We start from the raw sequence: 25,207 nt of genomic DNA, 5'->3' as shown, positions 1-25,207 counted from the left end.
GGAGTCGGGTGGGCCTAACCCCTGCCCCTTTGCTGCCCCACCCCGGGGGTGGCAGCCTCCCCACCTTTAGGCCAAGAGGCCTGCATTGGTCTGTCATCCACCTGAGCTAGGACACCAGACAGTTTTGCTGTCTGCACTGCTAGAAAGCCAATCCCTCTAGACTGCTGTGTTGCTCTGCCTGAGGGCAGGCCAGAGCCATTAAGGGTTTGCTGCCATGCCCTGATTGAGGGCCCTGGGCCTATAGACTCATTATTGCTCTGCCTGACTGCAGGCCAGAGCCCTTAATTCTTGGCTGTCCTGCCCTGGCTGTGGGCCTGGGCTCACAGACTCAACTGGTGCCTGGCCTGGACTGCAGGCTCGGGCCTACTAATTGTCAGCTTATTCCCCCCTGAACTGAGTTGCTCCAGAGGCATTGTAGAGAGGGGGCATGGTCTCCCTCCGTGACAGACAGGGAGAGAGCCAAGACCGCCTTACAGTCACCTTTGCCAGCGCCAGGTTGAGGCTGATGAGGAGATCTTGTGACTTTATGGAGAGGGTGTGTATAAACCAGGAGGTGTGGGGGAAAGTGCTGGCAGCCAAGTAGCCTATCAGCCCAAGTCTGACAAAGAGGCCCAGGAAGGAAGTGCCAAGAGGAGTGAGAGAGGGGAATAGGGCTAGTTGAGCCCAGTCACACACAGAGGCCCCAGGGAAGGGAGACCTCTGTTTCCCGCAGTCCCAATGAAAGGGCAAAAAGCACAGAAGATACTATAAATGGATGGTTAACTGGGGACTGTAGTAGGGTGACCAGATAGAAAGAGTGAAAAAATCAGGATGGGAGGGGGGTAATAGGTGCCTATATAAGAAAAAGTCCTGAATATTGGGACTGCCCCTATAAAATCGGGACATCAGGTCACCCTATACTGTAGTGATAATAAATATGACATAGTGAATGCACAACTAGTGAAGTCTGTGCAGGTTCTGCAGGGCAAGAAGAGAGGAGCGAAGGTTTAGAAGTTGGTTTAGACAAATTTCCCAATTTGAAACAACAGGAAAAAATCTGAAAATTCTCATGGGTTGGGAAAACCATTTTCTGCCCAGCCATACTCTTCAGTGATAATACAGTTGTGGTGTTTGTCGGTAAGCATGAGGGATGGCATGGCACTAGCATAAGCTATTGTCTTCGTCTTCTGGCCAGAAACTCCCTTGTACTTCCTGGGATCTATCAAGCTATCTTCAACGGAAAGACAGTTCATCAGGATTGGGTCTAGTACAGACCCCTAGCAAGGACAGTGTAGACTGAATTCATATATAGTCACCTGACAAATGCTCCAATCCATAAATAAAAGTCAAGTTTAATCTAAGACGATGCAGTGATTTTTTTCCCCGCAAATATTATCTTATCTTTCTGCATTGCTGAATGTTCATGCAATTACAGATGTTTGGATTCCTGGATCTGATCTGCTTAACCTCTCTTATTTAGTAATTGATGACTGAACCACTTTATTTAATATTATAAATATAAAATGAAGCACAAAATCCTGTTATCACTATAAAAATAACATCACAACCCTCATTAGGTTAAATTTCCTCCAGATGAACTTACTCATCTTAAACTGTATGCTTAGTTTCAATCACGTTGACAGCATATCACTGTGGATTTCAAACAAGGATCTCTTTAAAATTACATGAGGTGGCCCAAATGGCTAACACAAATGATAGATGGATTTTTTAAAGGTAGGTGAGATGAAGGAATTTTAGTCTTCCAAGAAAAGAGGGAACATGTCTCCTCACAGCAAGTACCATAGGTATTTAAAAACAAATATGTTACTATTTATCATTGTGCTACCCAATCAGCTTTCCCTTTGTGACTGTAGCTGAGAACTATGTGAAATTAGCATTGCAACTTTGGGGAGAGAAACAAAAATTGCACCAGGAGTAGTGACCTATGTTAGACCTCAGTCACATGATCTCTCGTCCACTTACCAAGCCACTCTACAACTCTTGGTAGTTTGAAGCTGTGAAAAAGAAAACATACTGAAAATGTAATCTGCCTGGTTTCTTGTTGAATCAGCCAGCTGGGTGTGGAGGTAAACTAATTTTCACCATCTTGTGCAGGCTTAGATGTCAGAGAAGCCAGAAAACATGTGATATTGAATTAGAGCTATTGGCCCTCAACCTTTTTAGTGGTATTTGAATAGTGTTTAATGAAGATGATCACCACTAGTGACAACATGACAGTTTTCTTCTCCACTCTTCACAAAAGGTGGAATAGGAAATGATTTCAGAGATACTGTACATCACATTTTCAAAGCTAGTGACCTCTGGCCACAAAAGTTGTAAACAATAGCAAAGCAGACCTTTATTAAATTAGATCATATACGTTGTTTTCTTTAGCAGTCACTAATTTATGTGATTACTTTGCTGGCATATGGCTTAAACTGTATGCTTAGTTTCAACCACTTTGGCAACATATATTCCCTAAAACACTTAAGGGTAAATATTCAGAGAACTGTACGAGGTTTAGCTACGCAACTCTTAATAACATTAATGGGAGCCGCACAGATAAATCCCCAAAGCATCATACTAAATATTTAGCCCTGAAGCAAAACCAGGCTTTTGTTTCTCTCTCTCTCTTTCTCTCTCATATACAGTATATATAAAACTCATCAGTAAATCATTTCTGATCTTGGCTGAACCAGAAAATATTTTTCCATTTCCTTAGGACAATATTTTCCTTTGAAATTCATTACATTTGACTTAATGATTCTGTACAAGTACCTACTGTATACTCACCCTTGATTATTGAAATGGCATGCTTTTAAGATTATTTTCAAGTTTATTGGATCGTTTCGCACTAATGAACCAGTACAGATATTGCACATAGACGCACTGCAAAGCGATCATTGTCAATGACAAGCCCATATTCATTGGACCTGATGTAGCATATTTTGTACTAATAAAACCTTCAGCCCTTTAAAGCCCGTGACGTATTCCAGAGATACAAATTAATTAAAAAAATATAAACTTTCAAAATAAATCAATTATTAATTCATTTCTTCAACAAATGTCAGTTTAGAATTTCATTACCCTATTATATTGTTATGACGCTCATGCTTTTGTTCTTTTTTAACCTCGTAATGCTAGAGGCCCCTGTATTCCAAAAATAGAAAATGACCAAGGTTGGAGAGTAAGCAAAACTAGATATCTATATTAGCCTGAGAAAAGGCAAAGATACTGAGACAAATGCAGAAAGATCTAAGTGAAATGAGACACTGGACAGATTGAAAAGCTCAGACAGCTGACTAGCAAACTAGAGAAAAGTAACATGGCATACTCCTCAGATCCCCTCACTTAGTTACATATTTAGATAATGTGGGACTGAAATTCGACCATCTGTCGAAAGATTTTTATGGTTCTAAGTTATGAAAAAATGGATTGAAATGGTAGAGAAGAAAACATTCTTTGTGCTTTCTTTCAGATGCCAGCGTTGGTAGTTTTCTGACATTATTCACAACGCAATTGCACACCCCGTTGTGCATGTGCATGTATGCATGTGTGCATGCAACTGTTATGTTAAATGCCAACTTGAGATAACCTAGTGAATGTTCTGGTTGAAAATTGTTTGTAATCATAATGCCCAAAGACTTGAGACCCTCTTAACCTGTTAATTTGCTTTTAATATTGGCAAGCATCTTCACCCATAGGCAAAGCACCAGGATCTAAATTGTGCTCTTTGTGCAGCTAAAACTCAAAGAATAGTTACATGCTCGCACTAATTGTTATTCCTTTGTTGATTTCAGCTATTTATTATTGTAGTATACTTGTCAGTCCCATATTACTTGGTATGGATCTTTATTGAAACTTTTCAGAGATACGCAGTTGGAACTGGACAAAAATTTTTAGACAAATAGTTTATCCACCGAAAAATGCATTTTTGTGTTGACCAAAACTATTCACAAATTCATGTCAAAGTCAAACAGTTTCAACTGAATTGAAAAAGTCAAAACAATTTGGTAATGTCAAAATGAAATATTTTGATTTTAATTCAAAAAATTTCATTTAGATTTTTCACGCATTTTGACAATAGCAAAAAGAGCTGGAGGAAGAGGTGAAGGTGATGCCTCCCTTATCAACTTTAGCACAGTGGTTAGCACACCCATCTGGGATGTAGGAGAGCTGGATTCAATTCCCCCTCCTCTTCTTGAAACTATTTTACTTGCTATAAATAAATTAGATAGAGCTGAGATGTGAGCTCTGGTTTCCATATCACAGGTGAGTGTCCGAACTACCAGGCTGCAGAGTTACTTTCATTCTTGTTCTCTGGCCCAAAGACTATCCATTGTCATTCATAGTGGCAGGTCATACTCATTCATTATGCCAGTGAATAGTCATTGGGCCAAGTTCAAATCCCTGTTCACAATGACTATTTAATTATTTATAAAAAGTGGAACAGCTTCAAGAGGAGAGACTGAGAAAGCCTCATACCAGAATATCTCACAGCCCAGTGGCTAGGGCAACCTTCTGAAATGTGAGAAGCCTAAATTCAAATTCTTTCTCCATACTAGGCAGAGGGGAGACTTTAATCTGGGTCTTCCACATCCTCACTTAGCACCCTGGTGAAGTCAACAGAACTTTTCTAAAATGGACTTTTGCTGCATTTCAGTGAATCCTGTCCAAAGCAAGAGTGTCGATTTAAAGGGGAGTTCAGAATAAAAAAAGGTTTCCTAAAAGGCATAGTTTGAAAGTAGATTCAGAAAGCAGTAACAACAAGCCAAGTCTTCTGCACTACTTTTTGAACGTCACACCTTTTTAAAATTAAATTTTAAAAATAGATTAATCAGAGTTGTGTCTTAGGTTCTTATTTACCGCAACTCTTTTAACAGGTTATCATCCTGACAATGTAATTTACATAACATTTTCTTGAGAAGCAAGCAAGTGTAGGTCAGCTTTGTAAAGATGTGTGTACACAGAGTGAATACTAATACTATAGTTACCCTGTAGCAATTGTTAATGTTAAGGGCGAATAGCCATTCTATGTGAAACTCTTTATCTATCAAAACATTCTAAAAAAATTCTTTGTACTCCAATCTTTTTCAGAATTATTTTTGTTTGTATTATGGTTGTACTTAGAGCTCCAACCAAGATCAGGGTCTTATTGTGTTAGGCACTCTACAAAACAATATCGCTTGATATGGTGTAAATCAGGGTTGGGCAAACTTTTTGGCCCGAGGGCTACATCTGGGAATAGAAATTGTGTGATGGGCCATGAATGCTCAGAAAATTGGGGTTGGGGTATGGGAGGGGGTGTGGACTCTGGTTGGGGGTGTGGGCTCCTGGGTGGGGCCAGAAATGAGGTGTTCAGGGTGCGGGAGGGGGCTCAGGGCTGGGGCGGGGGAGTGGGGTGAGGGTTCCGGCTGGGGATGCAGGCTCTTGGGTGGGGCTGGGGATGAGGGGTTTGGAGTGCAGGAGGGTGCTCCAGGCTGGGATCGAGGGGTTCAGAGGGCAGGAGAGGGATCAGGGCTGGGGCAGGGGGTTGGGGCATGGGGAGACGCTCAGGGGTGCAGGCTCCAGGCAGCGCTTACCTCAAGTGGCTCCCGGAAGCAGCGGCATGTCCCTTCTCTGGCTCCTATGCAGAGGCACAGCCAGGCGGCTCTGCACGCTGCCCCATCTGCAGGCACCGCCCCTGCAGCTCCCATTGGGGCGCCAGAGGGGGGCCATGCTGCTGCTTCCGGGAGCTGCGTGGAGCAGCCCCCAACCCTGCTCCCCAGCTGGCGCGCCGGAGGGGGACTATTCCATGGCTTCTGGGAGCCACGTAGAGCGGCCCCCAACCCTGCGCCCCGGCTGGAGTGCCGGAGTGGGGCAAGCCCCAGACCCTGCTCCCCAGTGGGAGCTCAAGGGCTGGATTAAAACGGCTAGCAGGCCAAATCCGGACCACCGGTCATAGTTTGCCCACCCCTGGTGTAAATGGTAAGGTGAACAACCCAAATGCAGATAAATAATTTGTCTCTATTCCTCTCAAATAAGCAGAATTTCTTATTCTTAAAATCAAAGTTAGTCTTGTAAAATATTATTTTACTAGACTCAAGCAATTAGTAGAAAATAATAAATTTGACAAATTCAGGTTCTTATTCTTGTTTACAAGTTGTCCTGAAACAGATTATGATTTTCTCAAAATTATTTTAAATGACCTGTTAAATAATTTCTATAATTAATGCTTTGTCTATAGTTCATTCATGCCCCATTTGCTATGAGTATTTCATAGCAACATTTCAAATTTGGATTGTGCTGATTGGACACAAAGGTCACATTGTGCTCTTGATTGGATGAGCCCAGCTCTTAGAATCAGGTGTCTGGTGACAATACCCATATTTAGATGTTTCAATATTAACTTTCTGAAAATAAAATTCATATATTTGGATTCAATTTCACACTTCCAAACTTTTTGAAGTTTGTGGATTCCTCGTGCACATCCCTTGAACTTGTTGGAAGCAAATCAATATGAATCCTAGACAACTAAGTTGAAATAATCACATTAGGACTCTAATTATAATGTCACTAATAGCATAAATGCTGGAAATGCAAATATATTGTTGGGTTTCTCTTACTCTCTTTTGGCCATAACTGTTTTGCAGTTCTGGGTAGAGTGCATTCCCATCAATTTTCCTTATCTTGGGGTAAATTTTTGTCATTCCATTGCTGTTCCCTTCCTTCTGAGTTGTTTTACCCTGTGGCTTTACCATGCTCCTCACAGCAAGGTCCATGTCTTATTTTGTATCAGTAAAACCAACCAATGGGGATTTTCCTATTGACTACCTCAGGAGTTGAATCAGATCCTATAGAAATAAGTAAATAATAATACCTATTGCCTATTAGAATAGCCTGTGAAATTTTTTTTAAAAAGTAACTACTGTACCCATATCATGCTTTTAAAATGTTGGTTACCAAAATGTGCAAAGTAGAACAGGATAAATCAGTATTACACAAAATTAGGAGACTTCAAATGTGCAGCACATATGTAAGAGACTCACAGAAAGGCACTAAAATGTTAATATCTCGCTCCCATAATTGTTGCTGTCTGTTGGTTAGCTGATGTTTGGAAACATAGCCCAATGCCTAGAATTTGCAAGCTTTTCCTTTCAAGCAAGAAATCATTAAGATTCAAGCAATCTTAATTGGTACTGTTAATGTAGACAAAGCTGCTGATAATTATGCTCTCAGTAATGCTCAGTGTAATGTGGGTTAATTTTTCTGCCCACATTTTTTTCAGAAAAAAATATGCTTGTCAGGGAGGGGAAAGAGGAAAAATGGTATGCAAATTGTGACTCAAGGACCTTGCTACTCTGCATTACATTTATAAGTAATAGGTTTATAGGCACACATAATAAGCATGTAAATATTGCCACTTCAATTTAGCAAGCTCTCAATTCAGTTGGGAAGAGCTAAGAGCTAATCTGTTGCGCCTTTTTTTTTTTAAGTAAGACCTCTTCTGTTGTATGTTATCAGAGACTATCTGGAAAACAATTCTTGTTTTTCATTTAGCTTCCTCTGTAGATGCTTAATAGGCTACTCTGAGTAGGAAGGCATCAAACTGAGAAGTCTCACCTGTTTCTTGCAGGTAGTTCCAAATCACTGACAATCTTTTGATTGCCTAAAACTGCTCTTTATAAATCTGTCACAAAGCAGAACAAGGTATTTAAAAGACTATCAGACAACTGAAGTATTTAGTTCAAAAACTAGCATTTTCTAAAGTGTGAATACATTGATCAGCTATGCAATTTAATGAATCTGCCATCTTGCATCAGCACTATTCTCTAAATTAAGTCATATTCTGTATAAAAGCCTTATTGTTATTCAGAACACTTCTCAGCTACAGCTGTAGGATTTGATTAAATCAATATGTGCCTACAGGAACAGCTTGTTGAGGGAAAGGAATGTGAAGATGCAATACAACACAAGGTGCAGGAGGAAGACAATGCCAGGCTAAATTCCACTAATAAAGTAAGGATATGCATTACATTCTTATTTAGAGTAATTTTTTATGATATTTACCCTCTATTATTCTAAAGTTTTCTTCAGGATTATAAAAATTGTTAAACTACAAAAATGGAAGTAGAAGCTAGTTTGAAGTTTATGTGCATACACACCATTCAACTCTTTTTCTAGCTGTGTTTGCTCACTGCATATTAAAACGTGTGGTGATGTCTAAATAAAACAATGGGATTCTAAATGTATATGATTGATTCTTAAATAAACTTTGGGCCAGCATTCATTTATGGGAGTAAGGAGTTCATAATCTGGCTTCTTGATATTTCCAGAGGCATAATGGAGGACACAAAGAGAAGACAATGAGGTTGAACAGGGCAATTAAGGCTCTAATTTGGCCTGCAGGAGACTCATTACAATTTATGACTCATGTGATCGAAAGAACCCAGCTTAACTCTCAGAATTCAGGTTGAGTTTTCAGGGCTGGCAGCTAACAATAGATCCCCATAATATATTCTTATGGCATCCCTATTCAGAATAGATCTGAACTGAATCTGTAATGTTGTAATGGATGAGTAGTGTAATTAAATAATAATGGTCATGGTTATCTTTGATAAATATTTCTGATACCTGAAGTATCATAAAATCATAGAAGATTAGGGTTGGAAGAGACCTCAGGAGGTCATCTAGTCCAGCTCCCTGCTCAAAGCAGGACCAAACCCAACTAAATCATCCCAGCCAGTGCTTTGTCAAGCCAGACCTTAAAAACCTCTAAGGATGGAGATTCCACAACCTCCCTAGGTAACCCATTCCAGTGCTTCACCACCCTTCTAGTAAAATAGCTTTTCCTAATATCCGACCTAGACCTCCCCCATTACAACTTGACACCACTGCTCCTTGTTCTGTCATCTGCCACCACTGAGAATAGCCAAGCTCCCTCCTCTTTGGAACCCCCCTTCAGGTAGTTGAAGGCTGCTATCAAATCCCCCTTCACTCTTCTCTTCTGCAGACTAAATAAGCCCAGTTCCCTCAGCCTCTCCTCAGAAGTCATGTGCTCCAGCCCCCTAATCATTTTCGTTGCCCTCTGCTGGACTCTCTCCAATTTGTCCACATCCTTTCTGTAGCGGGGGGCCTAAAACTGGATGCAATCCTCCAGATGTGGCCTCACCAGTGCCAAATAGAGGGGAATAATCACTTCCCTCGATCTGCTGGCAATGCTTCTACTAATGCAGCCCAATATGCCGTTAGCCTTCTTGGCAACAAAGGCACACTGCTGACTCATATCCAGCTTCTCGTCCACTGTAATCCCCAGGTCCTTTTCTGCAGGACTGCTGCTTAGTCAGTCCCCAGTCTGTAGCGGTGCATGGGATTCTTCCGTCCTAAGTGCAGGACTCTGCACTTGTCCTTGTTGAACCTCATCAGATTTCTTTTGTCCCAATCCTCCAGTTTGTCTAGGTCACTCTGGACCCTATCTAGGCCCTCCAGCATATCTACCTCTCTCCCCAGTTTAGTGTCATCTGCGAACTTGCTGAGGGTGCAATCCTTCCCACCATCCAGATCATTAACGAAGATGTTGAACTAAACTGTCCCCAGGACCAACCCCTGGGGCACGCGGCTTGATACTGGCTGCCAACTAGACATCGAGCCATTGATCAGTACCTGTTGATCCCGATGATCTATCCTGCTTTCCATCCACTTTATAGTCCATTCATCCAATCCATACTTTTTTAACTTGCTGGCAAGAATACTGTGGGAGACCATATCAAAAGCTTTGGTAAAGTCAAGGTATAGCACGTCCACCACTTTCCCCATATCCACAGAGCCAGTTATCTCATCATTGAAGGCAGTCAGGTTGGTCAGGCATGACTTGCCCTTGGTGACATAGGCGCTGACTTCTAGTGGTGCTGGTGGGTGATCCAGCCCCGGAGCACCCACGGAGTCGGTGCCTATGCTTGGTGAATCCATGTTGACTGTTCCTGATCACCTTCCTTTCCTCCAAGTCCTTCAAAATGGATTCCTTGAGGACCTGCTCCATGATTTTTCTGGGGAGTGAGATGAGACTGACCGGTCTGTAGTTCTCCAGATTCTCCTTCTTCCCTTTTTTAAAGATGGGCACTATATTTACCTTTTTCCAATTGTCCTGGACCTTCCCTGATTGCCATGAGTTTTCAAAGATAATGGCCAATGGCTCCGCAATCACATCAGCCAACTCCCTCAGCACACTTGGATGCATTAGTTCTGGCCCTATGGACTTGTGCATGTCCAGCTTTTCTAAATAGTCCTTAACCTGTTGTTACACCACTGAGGACTGCTTACCTCCTCCCCATACTATGCTGCCCAGTGCAGCAGTCTGGGAGCTGACCTTGTCTGTGAAGACCAAGGCAAAAAAAGCATTGAGTACTTCAGCTTTTTCTACATCATTTGTCACTAGGTTGCCTCCCCCATTCCGTAAGGGTCCCGTACTTTCCCTGACCTTCTTCTTGTTGCTAACATACCTGTAGAAAGAAAGTTAGTTGGGAATTTAAGATTTTACTAACAATGAGTTTTGTTCTATTTTGTATTTTCATTAGAATCTCTGTATTCAAAGTGCATATGTGGGGTTTTGTTCGTTTGTTTTTCTCTATTTTCACATTCTTTTTTCATGAGATACAAGTATTTGAATTTTAATCTCCAATAAATTTGGTTAAAAGTAGTTTGCAGCACTTTGACCACTTCTCTCTTCCACACTTTGAGTGGTTATCTATTCTAGCCTACTAGAAAGTAAGGCTTTCATGGTCATTACACTTTTCTCAGAAGTCAAAAGGAGATCAAGCTACCTAGAAGCATGGATCTACCTTTTCATGTATGGCTAGTAGTTATTTGGCAAATTGTTTCACCGCAGAGAGGGCTGCAATTGAAAAAAAATTAAGAAAAGAGTTGTTCAAAGTACAAATTGATATCAGTGTAACTTGGATACTATCCAACAGTATTTGTTGGGTACATGTTTGGAGGCTCCAAGAGCCAATGTAATTTTGAGATAATGAGAATTAATGGATTGGCTGTATCTTATTATCAGGATGAGGTTGCTGAAGGCACAGAATGAAGTTATGAGAAAAAGTTATCCATGGCTATCAGTTTCACTGTTCAAAGGGACTCTTGCCAGTTGGCCATTGCCTAGGCTCACTACGATTTATGTTTGATCTTAGGAAAATAAAAGTGTAGATAAGACACCAGAAGATATGAGATTTAGGGAAAATAGTGGAACTGAAATAAAATTATTCGGTGAAGCTGCTTGCATGATTTTCAGTGTCATGCATTGATTTAAAAATCAGTTTAATGGGCAATAATATACACACATTTTGACATCTTCTGGAGACATGAATTGTTAAAGCTGTGCTTCCCTAATTATTATTTTTTTCCTGTTTCTCCAGTTATAGACCCAGCATCTTCATTGTAGAAATATCCAAGGGAGAGTGTCCGGGAGAATGAAAACAAGGCCCAGTGCCACCATGTTGGGTCTGGGGAACCTAGTCTGCTGTCTCTCCTCCCAACTTCCTAGCAGAGCAGTTCAAATGCACAAACCACAAAAAACACCCACCTTTTCTTTCACAACCCTTTAAAAAAAAAAACACTTACCTATTCTACCCAGAACGTTTTATTTTAGAGTGTTATGTATTAAATAAACATCATTAATGAAGTTCTGGACGGACCACTTCCAGGTGTGTTAGTGTCACAAAGGATCATGGAAACTGAGTTTGGTCTTGCATTTATAAAGCATTATATCCATTGTTCCAAATCATTATTTATTTTCCACTTCTATGTGTAGGTAAGTGCAAAGTCTGAAGCCAAAAAATTAAAAAAAAAAATTAGATTGGAATATAAAGATAAAATATTAATTTAAAAAATTAAACCTTGAGCAATTTTACTGTTACTACACTCTGCAAATGCAGTGATTGTGGAAATTGGAAACACTTTCCCCAAACTTGCCTACTACCCTAACTCTTAATATTAATAATCATTTTCTTCATCATAATCATTTAATTACTAGAGTCACTACAACAATAAATAGGGGCATTAGTTTGTCCATAATAGCTATCATAATTAATGCATCAAGATTACTGTCTGTCAAGTCTATTACACAGCAGTGAAACCTGCAGCAATCTTAGGACATCATTTGCAAGAGAACAACAGCAGTTTAGGGAAAGGATTTTAATTGCTTCCTGATTATGTTGCAGTGGCTACTTTTAAAATATATTAAATCCATGTTAGCAGACTTATACATTTACCCCATCAGCTAAAGTTAATAAGTACTTGGCAACAGTTCCAAGCTGATAATGTTCTACAACCCCAGCTGACATACAAGGGCATTGTAATGTATTATCACTCTACATTTTACACATTAGAATAGTTGCACAACAGAGAAATAGTCTTTTTTATAAACCATGATATTGGTATTAATATCATTGGAATATTTTGTCATTGTATGGGCTCTATGACCCAAATCCTCAAAGCTATTTAGGGTAACTATTGATTTCAATGGGAGGTCGGTGCCTAAATATCTTTGAGGATGTGGGCCTATTAGACTTGATGGCCCAGATTCTGACCTCAGTCATACCAACAGCAATCCAAGGTAACTCCACTGACCGTAGCATCAGTTTAGCTGTATATTTCAACCAGCTTAACTGAGAACAGAATCTAGCCCTGTAAAACATAAAACTATGGAGCACAATAAAGATTTCAAGTCATTCCAATAATCTGTTGTATTGTGTATTGCCAGTTGGTTTCAAGACACAAAATGAAATATAGGAAATTCCTCCTCTTTCACTGTCAGAAATATTGTCTAACAAATACATATGTATAGATTTGATACATTTATTAATTTTTTTTCTTATAAACATTCTCTGTGTCTTACAACACTACATACATTCCTTTTCGTACAGCACCTAACATAATGGGATCCTAGTCCATGACTAAGGCTTCTAAGTAATACAGTAATATGAATAATAAAATAATTACTAATATAACTCCTATGGGTGTAGTGAGGTAAAATTTGCTCAGTCAAAATTTCTCTTCAACTATCCTCTGGGTTGTCTGATAGGAGATTTTATTTATTTATTTCAGTTGAAATAATAACTAAAAAGAGACCTATCCAAGGCTCCAGACACCCTACCACAACATTAACAATGCAATTACATCCCAGCAGCATTAAAGTGGTCCATTCGACTGGAACTCTGCCAGCCAGCTATGTACAAATCACCTTTCTGACCCTTCATCATTAAGAGGGAAATCACAAACCTGGTCGAACTCCCTCTGGTCAGGCACTCACCAAGCTACTGTGTTTGCATCTCAACAGTGGATCCCTGTGGCAGGCTGCAGGCACTGCCTCTTTCTGTGGCTCCTAGGCTCACTCCATGGGCATAGTAGGTGGGGGAGGAATAGCTCAGTGGTTTTGAGGGTTATGAGTTCAATCCTTGAGGGGGCCACTTAGGGATCTGGGGCAAAAATCTGTCTGGGGGTTGGTCCTGCTTTGAGCAGGGGGTTGGACTAGATGACCTCCTGAGGTCCCTTCCAACCTTGATATTCTATGATTCTATGATAGATTCAATCAGGTACCCCTTCTCAGAAGTGAAACCCCACAGTTCTGCTGCCCTTGGCCCCAAGACTAGTGCTGAATCCCCAGTAGCTTAGGTAAACCTCCTCAGAGCTCCACCCTTGTGGGTTCTCTGGTTTACAGATTGACCTTTCAGGGACTCATGATAGTTGAAGAAAATAAGACAGACTTTGCAAAAGTATGTCTAAACATATTTCTCTCTTTACTTTATACTGCAAGTCAGGGACCATCTTTTTATTGTGTTTGTACTGCACCTAACACAATGTGGTCCCAGTCTACAACTAAGGCCCTTAGGCACTATGATAATACAAATAATAAATAATAAAACAGCACAAGAGAGATACAGATCCATGCAAACTAAGAAACAATTGTATACAATTCCCTAGCTCAGGTTCCTCACCATGCTTTCTTTAGGATTTGGTCAGTGCTTTCAAGGGTTTCCAGGTCCTCTCTCCTGACCTTGCTTCTCCCAACTCAGTATCTTCTCTCTGTTCTGGTCAGTGAGAGTGCTGCTCAGAGAAAACCTTGTCTTTTTATAACTTCCAGTCCCTTCTGTCATGTGACTCTCCTGGTTAGTGTCAAAGACCCACCTTGTGATAAAAGTCCCCTGTCAGGTGGTGTGTTGGTTGCCACCAACATGGATCCAGACTTGAAAAGCTGGTTTGACTTAGATTGCAGCCATCCCATTGTTCTGTCAGGACAAGGCTTATTCCATTGCTGATGATCCTTAATGACTGTCCAACTAAGAGGCAGACACATAGGCACCAGTTCTCCTCTCCTCTCTACAAGAAGTGTGATGCAAGAATATCATAAAGACCATCATACGGGCATAAGCATACAAAGAGGTCACAATAGCAAACAGAATTCATAAATTGTACATGGACAGATTTGTCTATGGCTGTCATATCAAGTATATCCTCCAATATGCTTTCTCCAAAAACACTGTCAAAAAGATGGCAGCTTTAGAATCTGTTCTGATCCATTCATTGAGTAAGTCTACCTAAAGCTATTCATGAATTTGACATAAAGTCATCTAATAGTTCTAGCCCTTTTTTTTTTTTACTGGACTTAGCTACCATTCAAAAAGTGGAGGTGCCTCCCTCATGACCTTTAGCCCAGTGGGGAGTGCATGCTTTAACTCTCCCTCTGCAGGTTGTAGAGCAGAGATGTGCACTTGTGTCTCCTATATTGCAGAAACATGCCCCAGCCACTAGGCTATAGAAACTTCTGATATGGGGCTTTCTCAGTCTCTCCCCTATTGAAGCTGTTCCACGAGGATGAGACAGTAAACAGAGGCAAAGCAACTTGGAAGAGCCAGGACTAGAACCCATATCACCTAACTGCTAGATCAGTGTCCTAAGCACTAGACCATTTTCCCTCCCTTAAATATAAATTCATATACTCCAGTCCAACAAAAAAGAAAACAGAACATTTGACCTACCATTCTCAAGTTTCGTAAAAAGAATTAGGCATCACAACTCAGCACAAGGAAAATGTCAATTGTTATATCCCATCTAGAAATATCATTACCAATATTATTTAAAGGCTTTATCTTAAAATCCTTCTATATTCAGGACTCCCATTGAAGTAACTAGTTGCTTTGAACATACTGACTGGACATAATCATTTAGGACCAGCTACATTAAAGCACCTAAGCATGTGCTTAAAGTTAAAGCATGTTCTTAATTGTTTCATTAAATTGAGACCTTAGTCTCTTACTTTGAATCATAACTCTCTGTACGACCATTAGAAAAGGATACTTCACAACACGCTATTCTCAGATTAAATAATGTGCACTTGGTGCACTTGCACAGGTGCCCCTTCTCAGGAGAGCCCCTGACCACCAGAAAAAAACCTAGAACTGAGTGGCGGTGCTGCTCTGTGCACTAGATCACAATGCCATTCATTCAGATTTGGCCCAGCCATCCTTCTGTGAGGATGGAGGGTTGGCTGGGCCAAACCTGAGCAGAGCAGAGCCATGTGAGTGCATGGCAGGTGATGGGAGTGATCAGGTCATGGTGGCCAGAAGTGGGAGGAGCCACCCTCATTCAGGATGGGAGCAAAGCACTAAGCTGGGAGGGGGGTGCACAGGCGAATGGCCAGGGAGGTCCCAGAGGCAGTGGATGAGGGGGCAGGGGAGTTGTTGGTGGGCTACAGGGTGAGTGGGGAGTGTTGGGGGCCTGTGGGGCAAGGGGTTGAGGGCCAGGATGTTGATGGTGAGTGGGGTATGTTGGGGGTGAGGTACTGGGGGTTGCAGTGAGCAGGATATATGTCAGGGCTGCTGGGATATGTGTGAGGACTGTCCGGTGGAAGGTTGTTGCCACAGTTGCGAACTTTCACACGGTAAATAAGCACCCTGACTTTCACAAAAAGCCAAAAATCAAGCTAATCCCATTTCAAAACAAGGCCAAAACAAGCCAATCCCTAAGAACCCCAACACTCTATGTGACTAGATCCCCCTAACTCTCCCCCCCCCCCCACCCGCCCCTGCTTGCCAGGAGCCGATAAAAAAAAAGAAGCAACAAGCTACAACAAGCAACAAGCCAAAAACTAGCCAACAAGCAACTCACAAGCCAATTAAGCCAAAAACAAGCCCAATTTCTGCATTTTTTTCATGGATTTGGCATGTCTGGTTGTTGCACAATATGTAGGGAGAGACGGGCATCCTAGGGTCTGTGTGGGATGTGATATATATGGAATGAGGACATTTTAAGGAAGGCAAGAGGTCCCCATTTCCATAGGCACAGGGCCCCCAATTTTTTTAATCTAGGCCTGACCATTCTTATGTTGTCAAAATAGGTTTTTGATAATGTGCTAATCTTAATTACCCACAGCCTTTCAAAAATGCTAGGGTTGGGATTATATTTTCAGCCCCTGGCTACTTCATCTGCCTTCAAACAGATCTCTGAGAGTCACACAAAAATGAGTCATTGTGGTAGATTTGTTAACATGATTCCAGTCATGTGGTTGTCACCTTGGGTTCAGCATTCCAAGACCACTGACTTAGATATAATAAAACCAGATAAACTGAAGGGTCATCTTAAACACATACTGCAAATAGAAAATAAAGTTAGCGGCAATATTTTGACCTCAAGCTTTTTCTTGCTTCTATGAATCATCTGTAGAAGAAAAAAGTGTTAGACAAAAGAGAGAAGTAATTTATATTTATGCAGAGACAGATAATAGATGACGCATGCTAGAAAACATCAGGCAATGTGGAATCTAGGGGCTTGGCTACACTTGCAGATGTAGAGCTCTGTGAGTTAAACCAGCCCTCAGAGAGTGCAGTAGAGAAAGCGCTGCAGTGTGTCCACGCTGTCAGATTCAAGCGCACTGGCGTGGCCACATTAGCAGTTCTTGCAACGCCACAGGGAGCAGTGCATTGTGATAGCTATCCCAACATGCAAGTGGCTGCAACATGCTTTTCAAATGGGGGGTGGGTTGGGGTGGAGTGTGACAGTAGGGTGACTAGATAGCAAGTGTGAAAAATTGGGACAGGGGTGGGGGGTAATAGGAGCCTATATAAGAAAAAGTCCCAAATATCGGGACTGTCCCTATAAAATCAGGACATCTGGTCACCCTAGGACAGGGTGTGTGTTGTGTGTACGTGGGGGGAGAGAGAGTGGGTTTTTGGGGGGCTGAGAGCATGTCAGCATGCTGTCTTGTAAATTCAGACAGCAGCAGACCCCCCTCCTCCCCGCCTCTCTCTCTCACACACTCACAGCAGCAACATTTCACACTAATGGTTGCTTTGTCCCAGAGCAAATAAGCATGCCGGCTCTCAGAAACGGAGCTTTGAAAGGGCATATCTGCATTCCTGCAGCCGATTCCAAAACAATGACAAGAGTGGCCACTTGACTTAAGGGGATTATGGGACGTTTCCGGAGGCCGATTGCAGTGCAGTAATGCAACACCTCGTTCACACTGACGCTGGGGCGGTTCAACCGAGGTGCAGCAAGCGTTATGCTTCTCATGGAGGTGGATTACCAGGAGTGCTCCAGCTGCAGAGTCCAGGCACTCCAAGTGCATTATTTGCCAGTGTGGACGGGTCGTGAGTTAGGGCGCCTGGGGCTGCTTTCATGCACTCTAACTTGCAAGTGTAGCCAAGCCCTAAATGGCTATTTAAAATTTGTTTCCATTCTTGTTATCCCATTTTCTCACTTTTCAGTCAATCCTCCTTAGTTTGCAGGTATACAAAAACTCCACTTAACTGGAGAACATGTTGATCTCCGATCCCCAGCTACAATAAACTCAATCACATGTCCCAGTACCAATACAGTTGTCTTTCATTAAGAATAAAGTCTGCCCAAAACCTACTCCACATTGAATCTGTGGCAATATTGCCCCCAAAGCAACCACATATTAGAAACAACTTTACCCTTCTCAGTAACATCAAGAGATATCAACGAGAGAGGTGACACCTTCCCTGCCTTCAGATCAATATCCAATAAGTCTATAATAAACTGGAAAAATCAACAGAACAAGTCAGCCACCACTGACAATTTAACTAGTGTCCAACTTATAAATAACCCCCAAAAGCAAGAAGTACATCTTTACAATTCACAACTCTGCTAAAGGAAATACAAACCAGGTTCTGGACTGTACGGTAGAAGCAGAAGGTCTGCAAACTTCATCCTTCCACATTACTGTTTGTGTTCCCTGATTGGATAAGTATAGATAGCTATAAAGGGGGAGGGGAGGAAGTGCTTGATCAAGTTACTAGGCCTTCAATTCTGTCAAGGAGAGGGCAGGAGCATTCTATGGAGCTAGAGGAGCTGAGTCAGCAGGGTTAGGGAGTCCCTAGGACATTCTGAATCTCTCACTTTTTGGTTACTTGAATCAGGCATTTCTATGGGGAACATGCAGGTCATGCTATGTAATGCAGAGGCTCATGTTATGTAACTCAGGGACACAGGGCCAGCCCTAGACCAAATGGCACCCCAAGCAAGGAGTGTCTTTGGCACCCCCACCCCCACCTCCATTTGTTAAACATCTGAATACCTTATTTTTACTGCATTTGTAGCCCATTTCATGACTTTGATGCACAATTTGCATGCATGATTTATTCCTGTCATATAAGATGATAAATTTGCATGCTAGGATCTGTAAATCTGTATTTATTCATGCCATATATAAGCAAATAAAAAAATTGTTTCCTCTAAGCTTATAGAAACTTTTTATTTTTAAGAATAACTTAAAAGTACTAACAAGAAACTGAACTGTGCATCATTATTAAATAGTGTTACAGAAGGTGACAGCCTTAGAATGTTAACCATAGTCCTTTAGTTCAAAACATCGCTTTTCTCACCATACACAATATTACACAATAAAACAAGGTTCACAATATGGCAGCTGGGCTCTCACGTCATTCTTGTATCTCACTGACTGACTGGCAATGCCCCACCCCTTCTATACCTGCGAGGGCTTGGCTGACAACATTCTAGGAGGTTCAAGGAAAATGTAGTTCTTAGAAAGTCTTGAAGGTTCCACAAGATTCTACAAGGGCTCAGAACATTCTAGGAAGTTAGAGAAAAATGAATCCACATACGGAAGACCTGAAACATTTTACTTCAAACATTCTATTTTCCCTTTTGTTGCTAGCAACAAAACAGCATCCCGAGCCCAGCACTCGCCAAACCTGGCACCCCAGGTGATAGTCTGGGTTGCCTGCCCCTAAATCCAGCCCTGCAGGGACAATTGGAACTGACACACTGAATAAAAGAGATGTTTATCAATCACCTTGGCTGAGTGATTACTGAACACCACAGTTTCCTGAGACGGCATCACCAGAAAAGCTAGGCTACTCTAATATATAAGTTGAGAGTCAGATTTAAAAAGTTAATTTTCTTTTATTTTTGTACAGTACCTAACAAACCTCCTGCATGTGTTACCATAAATAAATATTAAATAACAGCCACTGCTTGGATGATACATGACATCTTCTGTAGCCCAGCTATACAACAATTAGAAAATGATACTTTACAGTGTACTATTCTCTTGTGACATAGTGGGGCATTTAATCTTCACAAGGAAATTAAAAAGGCCACTTGAGATTTAAAATAATCTACAACTCTCCCTACATTTTTGATAATGTGCTAATCTCAGTTTCCCACAATCTTAAATTTGTGGTTCTTATATTTCCAGTTTCTGGGTATTTCATCTGACTTCACAAATAGATGTCTGAGAGTCACACAAAAATGAGTCATCCTGCTAGGTTTGCTGACATGATTCCAGTTCCTGTGACAGGGTCTTTGGATTTAGGGTTTCAGAAGGCTGGATAAGAGCACTTTTATTTATAACAACAGTAATAAATAATAACTAGTAATATCAATAAAGTTCCAGTGAGCTTGGATAAACTTCCTCCTGGAAATAACAAAATTTGAATGAGCTGAATGCCAAAGGAATGATACAGAAATGATCAAGTTTGGTGGTCATTATTAGACCTTCAGCCTAGATAAAAATACTTTAACCTACAAAAAGTCATCCTGTTTGCATAAGGGATACTGTGCATATGTAGCATTCCCAATAATTTCAGATTATCTTGGTCAACAAGAGTTTGTTCCTTTTGTCCTCTTCTTTGGCCTACTTTCTGGGACATCGTCTTTGCCTGTACATTTTATCTTGCCTATGCCCCCTGAAACCAATCAACACTAACAAGTTCCTTATGTTGGTTACATAGACTCTAATATCTTTCCTCAGTTGTGAGATGTCCCAAACAAAGAATGTACATACAAACAGCAGATTAATACAAATATTTATCTGCCAAACTGATGATAAACATGTAATTTATGAACTCCGACATAGGAAGCATCTTTTGGTCATCTGTTTTTACATCACCTAACATAATGGAGAGCTGTTCTCGGAGGGGGCTCCTAGGAGTTACCAAAATACAAAACAATAATTGTAAATATTTCTCTTTATTGCTGTCCCATCACAGACCTTGATGGTATATTGCCATCTGTTCTTAAAAAATAATAAAAATGAAAAGCTGGTAAAATAAAAATACAAAAATAAAGCAAATCAGAACCATCTTCTTTAGCCTCAAGACTTACATTATGGAAATTACACTACAAAAATGAAGGAGGCAAGACAATTATAAATTATAATAATTTGAAAATTCTCATCACTTATCAATTCTTGACAGACAGCGAGTAAACAACATGATAAAAGCCAGTATCTCACATGAAATTATTTTAAAAAAATCACCATCTCCCTTTTCTAGGCTTTTATAGTAATTTAATAAAAATTTCACTGAATGGCCTCAGGAAAGTGGAGGATGAGTAATAAAAGTGTATCTGTGGTTAGAAATAAAAACTCCAACTTTTATTTAGTTCTCTCATTCTGACTCAATGAATATAAAAATGCAAGGTTATTTCTTTAATGGAACATAACATATCCGCTATGTATTGGTCTGGCTATTTTCTTATATATTTAAATTAGATATGATTAAATGATTGGCTTTGAAATAAAGTCAGTGGATAGGAATAGTTGGTCAATTGATGCATTAGCTACAAACTTCTATTTTGAGTATCCATAAAACAAAATGACATTAATTGCTTTTAGAAGGCACAGAGAAACAATTAAATTAAATTTAGGTAACCAGTCATGGTAGATAGGAAATCAGCTCAGCAGCAGATTTTACTTTAATTACTAACTTTGGTCATGAGAGACTGATTGGAAATGTTTTTTTTTTTTTTCCCACTTGGTAATCAGGAAAAGATGAATACATTTAAGAGTTCATGTGCGCTTTTCCCTCCAGAAAAGCTATCACACACACTAATGTTCTCCTACAAGTTGAAGTGGAACTTTTCTCGATCACAACATAAGTATGTGTTAACATATCTCTTGGCCACAGGCTAGTTGTGATGAAAATAGTGCCAAAAGTCAGAAAGAATTTGTGCTGTAGTGTATACATGATCAGATTATTTTTTAACATTTAACTAAATAAAATTAACTTTTCCAAGGACCTAACTATTCCCCCATTGGCCTGTACTTAAATAGCCTGAGTGAGTCACTGAGGCTTCTCAGGGTGATTCACCCCAGAAAAGGAATTATGGAGTCCACCCAAAAAAGAATAGGAATTGATTAGTGATGAGCCTAGATGCTGTTTTCAATAATTTTTTTCATGATGCTACATGGAAAAATCAGCAGGATATTTGACACGACAAACCTCAGAGAGATCTGCAGGAATGTGCTAACTCATACTTTGAGTGAGTGTGTTTTTTGGGTCATACAGTGGAAGGTGATGCACTTCATAGACATTTTACTCTGAATGTTGGATTGCATGTCACTGGAGTAGAATGCAGTAAACAGATGCTCGAAAAACTCAGAATGCAAAGCAAAGTTCTTCAGCCTGATTTAGTAATGTCTCTAAAATACGTCCCCTTTTCAGTGGGAGACCGGGGGGAGAAGGCAAATGTGTGCTTGGACCAGCAAGGGATAGACAACCCTTTAGGGGAGGGTGGAAGAGAGAGGCAGGGTCCTTTCACCCTCTCCTCACCCAGAGCTCACGTAGACATCGCGCCTGGGCAGGAAGAAGGGGCAAGATGAGGGTGGAGAGATTTCTCACCTTTACCAGCCCCCATTATCTAGGCAAGGTGGGTGGGGAAGGGAGAGAGAGTTGATTGTCTTTTACAACCTCCCCCCCCCCTGCAACTTGCTGTATGTGAAGTCCTCAAGGGGATGCATCAGCCATTGAAGGAGTCAAAGCACAGGGTTGGGGTAGTGGTGGCTGCACCCCCTAGCATGGCATGCAGCTCCTCGTAGAAGCGGCATGTCTGAGGCTCTGCCCCGGACCTTCCGTTTGCCTCTCTGGTTTTGTGGTAGGCTTGCCTTAGCTCCTTAATTTTCATGCGGCGCTGCTGTGCGTCCCTGTTATGGCCTCTGTCCTTCATGCCCTTTGAGACTTTTTCTAATGTTTTGGCATTTCATTTACTGCTACGGAGTTCAGCTAGCACTGATTCGTCTCCCCATATGGCGAGCAGATCCCGTACCTCCCGTTCGGTCCATGCTGGAGCTCTTTTGCGATCCTGGGACTCCATCATGGTTACCTGAGCTGATGAGCTCTGCGTGGTCACCTGTGCTCTCCACGCTGGGCAAACAGGAAATGAAATTCAAAATTTCGCCAGCCTTTTCCTGTCTACCTGGCCAGTGCATCCGAGTTGAGAGTGCTGTCCAGATCGGTCACAATGAAGCACTCTGGGATAGCTCCCAGAGGCCAATACCGTCGAATTCCGTCCACATTACCCCAAATCCGACCCGGCAAGGCCGATTTCAGCGCTAATCCCCTCGTCGGAGGTGGAGTAAAGAAATCGGTTTAAAGGGCCCTTTAAGTCGAAAAAAAAGGGCTTCGTCGTGTGGACGTGTCCAGGCTTAATTCAATTTAACGCTGCTAAATTCGATCTAAACTCGTAGTGTAGACCAGGCCTAAGCTTTGAGAGAAGTGATGAGCTGTAGGTAGGAGCCAGGCACACAGACCTTTTGGATTATAAACCTTTCCTCCATGCTTGCTATGTACCTTTGGGAAAATAGTCAACATGTCAGTAAAAAGTCATTGTAGACTCATAGACTCATAGACTTTAAGGTCAGAAGGGACCATTATGATCATCTAGTCTGACCTCCTGCACAACGCAGGCCACAGAATCTCACCCACCCACACCTGTAACAAACCCCTAACCTATGCCTGAGTTATTGAAGTCCTCAAATCGTGGTTTAAAGACCTCAAGGTGCAGAGAATCCTCCAGCAAGTGACCTGTGCCCCACGCTGCAGAGGAAGGCGAAAAACCTCCAGGGTCTCTGCCAATCTGCCCTGGAGGAAAATTCCTTCCCGACCCCAAATATGGCGATCAGTTAAACCCTGAGCATGTGGGCAAGACTCACCAGCCAGCACCCAGGAAAGAATTCTCTGTAGTAACTCAGATCCCATCCCATCTAACATCCCATCACAGGCCATTGGGCATATTTACCTGCTAATAATCAAATATCAATTAATTGCCAAAATTAGGCTATCCCATCATACCATCCCTTCCATAAACTTATCAAGCTTAGTCTCCTCCCCGATATTTATCCCTCTGATATATTTATAAAGAGCAATCATATCTCCCCTCAGCCTTCTTTTGGTTAGGCTAAACAAGCCAAGCTCTTTGAATCTCCTTTCATAAGACAGGTTTTCCATTCCTCGGATCATCCTAGTAGCCCTTCTCTGTACCTGTTCCAGTTTGACTTCATCCTTCTTAAACATGGGAGACCAGAACTGCACACAATATTCCAGATGAGGTCTCACCAGTGCCTTGTATAATGGTAGTAATACCTCCTTATCTTTACTGGAAATACCTCGCCTGATGCATCCCAAGACCGCATTAGCTTTTTTAACGGCCATATCACATTGGCGGCTCATAGTCATCCTGTAATCAACCAATACTCTGAGGTCCTTCTCCTCCTCTGTTACTTCCAATTGATGTGTCCCCAATTTATAACCAAAATTCTAAATGCATGACCTTGCAGTTTTCACTATTAAATTTCATCCTATTACTATTACTCCAGTTTACAAGGTCATCCAGATCTTCCTGTATGATATCCCGGTCCTTCTCTGTATTAGCAATACCTCCCAGCTTTGTGTCATCCGCAAACTTTATTAGCACATTCCCACTTTTTGTAGAAGGGTTGCAGTTTACTGAGCACCCCCACATGGCCAGAGTTCACTTTGCAGGCATCCAGCCTCTGTTAGCCCTCTCCTGCAGGCTCCTTAAGAATGCCAAACTGTCTCTCGTATGGCTAACAGCACCCTCATCTAGGGCTAGTTGAATAGCAGAAGAAGTTCAAACAATCCTCAGAGAGTACCTGAAGTAAAGTCCATAATGATAAAACAAAAGTTCATACTCACCCATGGTTCTTCTGCTGCATGTGGAGCTCTTTCTCTGTCTCAGTCTACTCCATGCAAAGCCCTAATCCTAGTCCTTTCTGACTGACACTCAGCCCTCTGACCACAGCTTCCTTCTCCTACTAGACACTCCCTGCAGCTTCCTGCTGGTCTTTATAAGGAATCACCCAATGCAACCCACGTGTGCCTCTTTAGTAATCAGGATTGGCTACCCTCAGCCCTACACACCTTAAGGGGCAAGCCACCCTGTTATAGTTACTCTAACCAGCTGCTGTTCACAGGCTCCTGGAGGGGAGTGTCTTGCAAGTACCAACTGCAGTTGGGGCTGTTGTGGTAACACAACTGGGAACAGGGGGGCTGCTACCACAAGATCCAGTCTTAGAGTAGAAGAACTGCCATGTTCCACCCGAAGAGAGTTAAAAGGTAGCGAAACCTGCCACCCGGGACACTCATGAGGGACTGCAAGTGGGTATGTGCCATTGCTCACCCTGTGGCAGGACAGTGGAAATGGGGGGGGGAGGAATAGGGGAAATAGGGCGTATTGTGACCTGGTGATCCAGTCTAAAGTGGGGTGAACCATGGAATTCCGTGCTGGGAAGAGTACAGGTAGAAGCTGGGAACTTGGAAAGAGTGGGAGAGAGATCATAGGTGCAGCTTGCCCCTGAGCCATCACAAATATACAAATCAAATGTTTCATTTTGACACTACTGAAATGGAATTTTTTACATTATTGAAATGAAACAAGGAAGTTAAAATGATTTGTTTTAACACTTTCC

Source organism: Emys orbicularis, chromosome 5 (assembly GCF_028017835.1).
Source record: "Emys orbicularis isolate rEmyOrb1 chromosome 5, rEmyOrb1.hap1, whole genome shotgun sequence".
In the NCBI taxonomy this organism is placed as follows: Eukaryota; Metazoa; Chordata; order Testudines; family Emydidae; genus Emys; species Emys orbicularis.
Note: the sequence above shows the minus strand (reverse complement) of the source record.